The following is a 9,162-nucleotide window of genomic DNA, read 5'->3' as shown; positions in this document are numbered from 1 at the left end:
TTTTTCTTACTCTTTTACAATTATGGTCCTATGCAGTATTTCTCTTTTTGTGACTGACTAATTTCACTCAGCATTGTGCCCTCAAGGTCCATTTATGTTATGCAGTGGCTTGCAGCTTCCTTGTTGTTCTTCAAGGTAGCATAGTATTCCATTGTGTGTATGTACCATAGTTTGTTTATCCACTCTTCCCTTGATGGGCACTTAGGCTGTTTCCATCTTTTTGTTATTGTAAATAGTGCTGCTATGAACATTGGTGTGCATATATCTACTCGTGTTATGGCTCATATTTTTTGTGGGTGAAAACCATGTAGAGGGATTGCTGGCGCATAAGGTATTTCAATTTCCAATCTTCTGAGAAAGCGCCATATTGCTTTCCAGAGAGGCTGGAGCATTTTTTCAATCCCACCAGCAATGCAGGAGCGTCCCAGTCTCTCCACATCCTTGCCAGCACTTATTCAAGTCTACTACTACATTCAAGTTTGACAATTGTCCTTACACTGTTCTTTCAGAATCACATGTTGCAGTTAGTTGTCATTTTTTTTTCAGCCCTGGTGACACAACTTTTTAGCTCTGGCACTCAACTTTTAACTGAAAAGTTCATGGTTTGAACTCACCAGCTGTTCTTCAGGAGAAAGATGAACTAGCTGTTCTGCTTCTATAAAGGTTGTCGTTGAGTGTTATCAAGTTAGTTCTGAGTTGTAACGACACTGTATAATGTTTCCAAAGAGTGGCTGGTGAGTTTGAACCGCAAACCTTGTGGTTCCAACGGACCTTGTGATCCTTTGCTTTATCCCACAGTGCCACACAGTCTTGCAAATACTATGGGCGATTATCTGTCTTGTATGTTTGCTGTGAGACAGAATTGACTTGGATAGCAATGGGGTTGGTTTCATTTTTTGGGAAGTCTAGAACAATCCTTCAAACTTTCTTTGACTTTAATGACTGACCCTACTGAAGATTGCTACTGCTGTTGTTAAGTACCATGGAGTCAGTTCTGACTTACAGTGACCCTGCATAGGGTTTGTGAATGATGCTTCCTCATAAGGAAGTTATGATTCAAGTTGTGCAACTTTTGTAAAAACATTACAGAAGTAATGCTGTGATTTTTCTCTTCTCATCTCATCCTATATTGTAGTATATAATTTCAATTTGTCCATTAATAATACTGTTTACTTTGATCACTTGATTAAGATGATGTTTGCCAAGCTTCTCCACTGTGAAACTACTCTTCTCCTTGTGTAAATAATAATATATATGTGGGGACATAATTTGAAATCATATATAAATATCCTAGTCTGCATTAAAGTATCAACTGATTTATTTATTCTATGGGTTAAAATCAGCTACTATCATTTATTTTGATGGTCATATGTTTTCAAATTTGCCCAATGGCACTCCTTCAAGCTGGCTCCTGTGTCTTTGTGATCTGACCCCATCATCCTGTGCTTTCTGTCATAATAAATTTTCCAGACTAGTTTCATGCTTCTGCTGACTTATCACTGTAATCATTCATTTCTGCAAGGAGTTCTGATTTCCTTTAAGGGATTGTGGCCTCAGAAGAAACAGGAGAAGGCAGGAGTCTGGTGATAATAATCAGAGCTGGGATCACCTTTAACTCTTAGCTGTTTCTTAAGGTGGCACTGGTGTGCTTCCATGGCTATCAATGTGCAGTCTACTTCTTGATTTATCTAGTTTAAATATTAAAAGATGAGGCTTTCTTCTTCCTTAAAGATTTGCAGTCTTGGAAACATATACAGGATGGCTGCGAGGCGGAACCGACTTGACAGCACTCAGCCACCGCCACCAGCAGATATTAAATTGCTGAGATAATAGATGAGAATTTAGTTGATATATGACTCAAACTTCTTCCCTAACCCATTCTTCTATACAGTCATTTTGTTCTTCTTAGTTCAACGCTTGTATTTTTAAACCTATACTGGAGAGCCAAGTCTTTTATTTTTAATTTCTTCTTTTACCTTTTAATTTCATGGTGTTTCTTCTTGCATGTCTTTTTTCTTACATTATTGTTGCTGTTGAGTGCCATCAAGTCAGTTCCAACTCACAGCAACCTTATGCAAAACAGAACGAAACACTGATTGGTCCTGTGCTACCTCATAATCATTGTTATATTTAAGCTCATTATTGCGGCCACTGTGTCAATCCATCTCTTTGGGGGTCTTCCTCTTTTTTGTTGACCATTCATTTTATCAAGCATGATGTCCTTCAGGGACTGGTCTTTTCTAATAATATGTCCAAAGTTTGGCTTCTAAGGAGCATTCTGGTTGTACTTCTTCCAACACAGATTTGTTTGTTCTTCTGGCAGTTTGTGGTACTTTTAATTTTCTTCTCCAACTCCATAATTCAAATGCATCATTTCTTCTATGGGCTTCCTTACTAACTGACCAACTTTTACATGCATATAAGGCTATTGAAAATACTGTGACTTGCATCAGACACACCTTAGTCCTCAAACAGGTATCTTTTGCTCTTGAACTCTTTAAAGGAGTATTTTTCTACAGATTTGCTTAATGCAATATACCATTTGATTTCTTGACTGCTGCTTGTTTCCATGAGTTGATTATGTTGTTAAGTGCTGTTGAGTTGGTTCCAACCCATAGCGACCCTGTTTAGGGTTTCCAAGGAGCAGCTGGTGAGCTTGAACCACTGACCTTGCTGTTCAAATGGACTTTATGGCCCAGAGCACTAACCCACAGCAAGCAGAATAAAGTATTTGACAACTTCAATCTTTTCTCTATTTATCATGCTGTCATTTATTGGTCCAGTTATATCTGTTTGTTTTACATTGAAGTACAATCCATAATTGAGGCTGTAGTTCTTGATCTTCATCAGTTCATCTTAATTATTGGCCTTTGACATATATAAATTTTTTTTCAAACTCTCAATGTCAGAAATTCTATCAAATTCCCAAATATTTCCTTTTCATTTTCCATTTTGGACAACTACACTCAAATGGATGCATAATAAAATAATTACTCTCAATAGCTCCTTTCCCTTAAATAGTTTGATTGAATATTGTGCAAAATACTAAAAAATATATATATATAATAAAAATGACTATCACAACTTTTAAAAACCATAGAAAGCACTAGGAATCCTTTTTTTTTTTTTTTTTTTTAATGATCTTGTTGAATTCTCTCCAGAAGTTGTTTGTCTAAATACTGCACATATTGTGTATCAGTATATATTTGTATGTGTACACCTACAACACTAACCCTTAAGTTATGTAGATTTAGTTGCCTCTGACTGACCCTCTTCTTCCCATTTTTTCCCTACTCTCCAAAACCACCACCAATATTTTGGAAATATTTTGGAGTTAAAAAAAATTCAAAAGGTAAAGGAGCACTGGTGGCATTGTAGGATAAGCACTGGACTGTTAGCTGCAAGGTTGGTAGTTCAAACTCACCAGCTGCACTTCAGAAGAAAGATGAGGCTATCTGCTACTATAGAGATTTACAGTCTCAGATACCTTCCATAGGGTCTCTATGAATCTAAATCAACCCAGTATCAGTGGTAAGAAAGTCCATGAATTTTGAAAAGGAGAATTAATTTAGAAGACCAAACCAGGAGATACCTGTTTGTGTGGCAGTCCCAATTCACTTTATTGTAATTTAATCATTTTATTACAGCTATATTAATCAGCCTTTGGTATGGATTACATCTCATTGTAAAGAAAACAAAAATCCTCAACACTGGACCAATAAACAACATTCTTATCAACTGAGAAAAGATTGAAGTTGTCAAGGACTTCATTCTTCTTGGATCAACCATCAACATTCATGGAAGCAGCAGTCAAGAAATCAAGCGACATATTGCATTAGACAAATCTGCTACACAAGACCTTTTTAAAGTGTTGAGGAGCACAGCTGACAGCTTGAGGACCAAGGTGTGCCTGATTCAAGTCATGGTAGTTTCAATAACCTCCTATGCATGTGAAAGCTGGACAGTGAATAAGGAAGACCATAAAAGAATTGATGCATTTGAGTTATAGTCTTGGAGAAAAATATTTAAAGTAACATGGACTGCCAAAAGAACCAACAGATCTGTGTGGGAAGAAGTGCAGCCAGAGTGTTCCTTGGAGTCCAGGATGGCCAAACTTTGTCTCTCATACTTCAGACATATTGAAAGGAGGGATCAGTTACTGGAGAAGGATATCATGTTTGGTAAAGTGGAGGGTCAGAGAAAAAGAAGAAGACCCCCAGTGAGATGGATTGGCAAAGTGGCAGCATCAATGGGTTCAAGCGTGGCAACAATTGTGAGGTTGGCCCAGGACCGGGCAGTGTTTTGTTATGTTGTGCATAGGGTCGCTATGAGTCGGTACCAAACTCAATGGCACCTAACAACAACAACAACATATTAACCAGATTTCTCCTGTAAAACTGAATATTTCTTGCTGGGTTTAGTGTTGTTGTTAGGTGCCGTCAAGTCGGTTCTGACCCTAGTGACCCTGTATAGGGTTTCTGAGGAGCAGCTGGTGGGTGTGGGCCACTGACCTTGCAGTTCAAAGTGAGCTTGTGGTCCAGACCATTCAATTTGCCAACCATTAATGAAGATTAGTTCCCATCTTTACCCCCTTGATGTTTCTCCAAATATCTAGCTGAGATTAGAGGCTTTGATGCAGAGAAGATCTAACAAACAGTTCAGAAGCCTCAGAGCATTGTTTTAGTCGCCAAAATGAGTAGAAAGAAAAGTGGTTCTGGCATCAGTATTGAGAGGTACAATTTGTCAGAGAAACCCAAAGGAAATAGAAGAGATTTTAGTAGAGCAGTTGATAGCTGGGGGCAGCCATTCCATCACAACAGAATAATAGTGTCTAGATGTAAGAGAAATAAGAAATCTGTTAAATATGGGATAAACAACACTAGCACAAGACTAGAAAGCTCCCACATGACCTTATTCTACTGGAAACCCTCAGTGGCCTCCCCCATTATTTAAAATAAAATCAGAGCCCTGATAGCACTGGACTGCTAACCATAAAGACAGCAGTTCAAACCCACCAGCTGCTCCTTGTGAGAAAGATGAAGCTTTCTGCTCTCCTAAAGAGTTACAGACTTGGAAACCCTATACAGGGTTGCTATGAGTCAGAATTGATGAGATGACAGTAAGATAAGGCTCTGTGGGTGGTGCAAACTCTCTGCTCAAGATACCTGTGCACTGGACCTGTTTGAACCAGGGACAGAAAGCTGTATACCACAGCAACTGAGGAGCTGCAACAGCCAAACCAAGAGCTGGAGCACAAGACAGAGCGGTGACTTTCCCGGTCCACTAAGAAAGTAAAGCTGAGTGCCTCATTTGTGAAGTGGTGTGCATCCAGGCACTTAATTGAGGTAGCCCTGAGTGCCTATGGGCTGAAGTTTATAACAGAGTGGCGTGTCTTTTTGGACATTTATCAGCAGTCCTTAAAGAGCTTTTTATCATTGCCTGAGCAGGGCAGAGTGCAGACCAAGGGACTAAGGACCAGAAAGAGAGATCTGCCTGTGGACACAGCTGAGAAGTGGCTCTTCTGGTGGGGAAAACTGTGTCCTGTGCATTTCTGATCCTGCCTTGTAACCTGCTAATGTCCCTAATGAACTCCCCAATCCTTAGTATTGTCTCTGAATTCTATGTAGCCATTTCCCAGAGTGCTGTGGGAGTGATAGCTGGTATCAGAATTGGTAAAGAATGTTGAAGGGTAGAGGTATGTTTGACCTCAGCCTCAGGAATTGGCCTTGGGCTGATTTGTTTGATTTTTTTCTATTCCACCTTGTGAAGCCAGAAGAGGTCAGATGCCCCTTCCCTGTTTTACTTTACACAGGGGTTTCTATGAGTTGAATTGACTCCTGGCCAATGCATTTGGCTTGGTTTGGTATAAACTCAATCAAACTCACTGCCATCAAGTCGATTCCAACTCATAGTGACTCGGTATAAGGTTTTTGAGGCTGTAAATCTTTACAGAAGCATAGAGTCTCTTCTTATTCCCTTGGAGAAGCTGGTCAGTTTGAACTGCTGACCTTGTGGTTAGCAATACAGTGCTTATTCTACAGCACCACCAGGGCTACAATCAGGAGCTTGTTTATTTCTTCAAACCGTCTCTTATAACCACTTTTGTGTCAGCCCTCTAAATGTTAGCCACATTGACATTCTAGCTATTCCTTGATAGAACTATATTTGTTTCTGCTGGAAGTCTGTGCACTTGATGTTCTCTCATTCAGCCCCAATTCACCAGGTGTCTCCTTCATATCATTCAAGGCCCAAGTCAGATGTCACCTTTAAGGAAAGATCTTCAAGTTTAAAAAAAACACTCTTGATTTCCAATCCTCCCCACTAAAGCTGGCATTTTCTATCACTTCACTTTGATTGATTATCTTCTCAGTACCTAACACTTTCTGAAATCATCTTGTTTGTTTATATCTGTTTGCCTGACTTTGTCCTTAGATGATAAATGCTTGAGAGCAGGGACTTAGTCTTGCTAATCCTGTGTCTCCAGTTCCTAAAATCATATCTGGCCTGTAGTTGTTGTTAAGTGCCGTTGAGTCTATTCCTACTCATATCGACCCTATATAGGGTTTCCAAGGAGAAATTGGTGAGTTTGAACCATCAACCCTGTGGTTATCAGTCCAGTGCTTATCAGGTCTTCAGTAGGTATTCAGTAAGTGTGCACTGAATGAATAACTGAATAAATGAACTAGAAAGATGATGAATTAAGACAGACCCTCAGCCTGCTAGACCTAGAGGGTAGAAAGACTGGGAATAGAGACAAGATGATGTAGTAGCTGGGTGTTGTCAGGCTGAAATGAAAGTTCACGTTTGCCACTATGTGACAATGGGAACATTTCTTATTCTTGTTCACTTTCAGTGTCCTTGACAGAGAAATGAAGATAATTATTTTATAGGGCCAATGTAAAGATTCAACTAGTGAGTTAATGTACATGTAAATGTATATATGAAAAGTAAGGCACAAAGGAAGTGATCAATATGTACAATAAAATTTTGCTGTTAAATGCCATTGAGTTGGTTCGAACTCATAGTTATCCTATATAGGCTTTCTGAGGAGCAGTTGTTGGGTTTCCAAGGAGCAGCTGGTAGCTTTGAACTGCTAATCTTGCAGCTAGAAGTCCACATCTGATCCTACAGCACTACACCAGTACAATAATTAATAGCCATTGTTAACAGCAGTCTTGGATCGAATGAAATTTTGCATTCTTTGTATGTTTATAAGGAACCCTGGTGGCACAATGGTTAAGTGCTGGGCTACTTATGGAAAGGTCTGTGGTTAGACCCCACAAAGCAACTCTAGGAGTGTGTATAGAGTGGGGAGGGGAGACCTAGAAATCTGTTCCTGTGATAATGATAGCCTTGGAAGCTACATGGAGCACTTCTACTTTGTCAATGAGGGTCGTAATGAGTCAGAATCAGATCTATGGTACACAAGAATAAGCTTGTTGATGTCAGGGATGGGAAAGTTTATTTCCTTTTCAATTTTCTTTTCTTTCTAAATTACTCCATTTAATCGATTTATGTTCGTGAAGGTAACAATAGCTTTAGTGTATTATATATATAGAGCAAAATATTCATATGGGCTTGGTTTTCAGATGCAGCCAAATAATAAATTGGACCATAAAGTATGAATACTTAACCTACAGATGAAATGCTGGTGTACACGAATAGACGAGATATAATGGTTGGTCATAAAATATGATTGACCTAGTTGAAAGAAAAGACCTCAGTACCTCACAAGTGGTGCACTCATTAGTGGGTTAAAGGGTTCCACATGAGTGAAGAAATCATGTATAATGGCTACTCATTACATACCCTATTTATTTCTAGGGTGCTTTTTGTGACGCTTGTTTTTCAATTAAGTTTAAGCAAGAAGAGAGAAATGTATGCTAGAATAAACTGACTACATTTGAAAACAGCATTGTTGAAAGAAGTTTGTCTGTATCGTTAAAAGAAATGCACCTCTTAATAATAAAGCAAGTTTAGTACATATTCTGTATATGATGCTGCCATTTAACATTGCTTTTAAATGAAAATATTACAAGCAAAATCAGATTTCTGTGAGGTTTTCCAGTGATCTCTTCTTTTAATGATTACTGTGACTGCTTCTGTGACTTTGTGGAAAATGATTAGCCATGTTAACTTAGCTTCCACATTTGAGATGTGGTAAGAGGGATGCTAAATTCTGTCTACCTCATATTGAGACAAGACAATCCTTTTGTACACTGGAAGAAATATGGTATGCACGTAAGTGGTGCCTTTTCTATAGTTGCTGTTGTTAATCACTGTTGAGTTGCTTCCGACTCATAGCGACCCTATATAGGCTTTCTGAGGAGCAGTTGTTGGGCTTGAACCATTGACCTTGCAGTTAGCAGTTCAATGCTTATCCAGTACAGTGCCACACTGGGATCTTAGTAGGTATTCAATAAATATGAACAAAATGGTTTATGAACAAAGCCATTGTGAAAATGGTCCAGTCTTTTATACAAATTGGGGAACAGGAGTCTGATCTACCTCTCATACATGTATTATATGTAATGTTGCTGTGTTGTTAAGTGCTGTCCAAGAGGTTTCAACTCATAGTGACCCTGTTTAGCCTGGTAGGTTTGAACACTGACCTTGCAGTTAGTAATCCAGTTTGTGGAAAAATTCCATTATCTTTTATTTTCATTTATCATGAACATTTTGAAGTCCACTTGTATGTGAAAGTAGATTGGTAGAATGTGGTCAAGACAGGAAGCCTCATCTCTCCATTACAACATTTCATGATTAAAATTAACAAACTTTTACAGATTCAAAGAGCTTTTTTTTTCTCTTTTTGTACATAGCACCAAATATCTTCAGTTTTTCTTCATCTAATTTTTTTTACCCCTCTAAACTGGCATGCAATGGGAAACAGTATCTTTTAAGTTAATATTATACTCTGCTATAATGACTGCTGAAAATGTTCATTTTTGAACCAAATTTTGGGCTGGAACTATTATCAAAATGCCATGTACTCAAATTTTCAAGTTTAGTTTTTGGACTTGATGAATAATCACAAGAATGATATTATGGCTGAGGGTACAAATAATAGGCTAAGATGATTAAATTAGTGATCAATTTTTAAAAAAAATCCATTTGACTAATCAGGCTATCCATTTGACTAATCCAGATATCCAGATCTAT

This window comes from Chrysochloris asiatica, unplaced genomic scaffold (assembly GCF_000296735.1).
Source record: "Chrysochloris asiatica unplaced genomic scaffold, ChrAsi1.0 scaffold00032, whole genome shotgun sequence".
Classification (NCBI taxonomy): Eukaryota; Metazoa; Chordata; class Mammalia; order Afrosoricida; family Chrysochloridae; genus Chrysochloris; species Chrysochloris asiatica.
Note: the sequence above shows the minus strand (reverse complement) of the source record.